Raw genomic sequence first — 1,462 nt, 5'->3', positions numbered from 1 at the left:
AGAGTCTGTATCAAGGTCACAAAAAGAAAGACATTTGAAATAAAATCAGACATCACTAACTGCTAACCCTTGATTCTCCCTAAAGACCCCTTCACAGAAATTCCACAGATTCTGTTTCCTAAGTATCAGGATTCCTGCTTCTTAAAAGACTATTAGCGATTACCTTTCTTGTTTATGCATTGGTCTGTTTCTCCATTATTGCATATTGGTGTTTCCAGTATTTCAATGCCTTGTGTATCAATCAAAATGGATTAAGCTGCAGTAACAAACTAACCTGAGCCCTTAGTGGCTTTGCACAAAGCTCCATCATTCCCCTACCCACCCACCCCACAAAGTGTTCCATGGTTTCAGCCACTATCTGGGGACTCCAGCTTCCAAGCAGTGACTTGAAGACCCAGGCGAAGTGCTTCCCACAGCTGCACCATTTGGCTGGCATGGCCTCCAGGGCACTGCGTCAGTGAAGAAGAACTGGAGGGTGATGCCCTTCCTCTGAAATGCTTTGGAAGCCCAGGAGTGATGCTTGAGACTGTGGCCCACTGTCCAGTGTGTGCCATGTGGCCCTGCTTAACTCCAGGGGCTGGGAAATGGAGTTGTCACATGAACATTCACTGAGCAGTAAATGTCTCTGTCACACAGTATATTTCAAAAATATTTTAAGTTTGACATTCTTAAGGGAGAGATGGATCTAACCCAAAATTTCAACCCCATTTATTCTTCTCTCCATGAGAATATGCAATCTTAATCAGTTATAAACTGTTGTATTGCCTTAAAAAACAGAAAAAGGAGCAGGGGGAAGCAGTTTCCTTCAAAATAAAGACATAGAGGAATAATGGTCAGTAATAAGGGACCACTTCTGAGATGCAGAGATCACCCTAGTCATTTGGAGCAAGCTGTGACCAAGAAGAACCACAGCAGCTCTAAGCTACAGGGCATACAGGGCAAGAACTCCAACAATCCTTTTCTTTTCTTTTTTAGTCTCCATAGAGACTGCCAAAAATTGCCAGGGCTGACTATATTGCAAGTCATCACCATAGGGTATTGGGAAAAGTTTTCAGTTATCAATAATGGAGCCTCAGATAAGCCTCATTGGCTATGATACTCCCACTGTGCAAAGTTCAACAATTCTTTGTGGACTACAAACAACACAACGCACTTATGAACGGAGAGGAGAAAAGTTAAATAAATCTCAGCGTCTGCCTGCTCAGCCCCCGTAGGCCTCGGTGGAGAAATAGCACCTCCCAGTGATTCTTCCTCATATAATCTTTTTTTCCTGGTTTTTTGTTTTGTTTTGTTTTCTCATGTAATCTTGCAGTTGCCCCACAGGAAGAGGAATTCAGTTCTTGGCTTTATTGCAATGGCTGAACTCTAATACATTTCTGGGCATTTTAAATTTCTTCCAGAAAAACTGATGAGCCACGATCTCATATAACTGTCCATCACAGATGATTTTTCAAGTAACTGT

General features: G+C 42.3%; 1 non-coding gene across 1 annotated transcript; it reads right to left on the bottom strand.

The window, feature by feature from the left end:
- Positions 1 to 975: 975 nt before the first annotated feature.
- On the bottom strand, positions 976 to 1,116 carry LOC138398459 (U4 spliceosomal RNA). Its single transcript, XR_011235953.1, has one exon. It is a non-coding gene; the product is annotated as a U4 spliceosomal RNA (small nuclear RNA).
- Positions 1,117 to 1,462: the final 346 nt, after the last annotated feature.

This window comes from Eulemur rufifrons, chromosome 17 (genome assembly GCF_041146395.1).
Source record: "Eulemur rufifrons isolate Redbay chromosome 17, OSU_ERuf_1, whole genome shotgun sequence".
NCBI classification, from domain to species: domain Eukaryota; kingdom Metazoa; phylum Chordata; class Mammalia; order Primates; family Lemuridae; genus Eulemur; species Eulemur rufifrons.
This window is presented reverse-complemented; position numbering and strand designations above follow the sequence as displayed.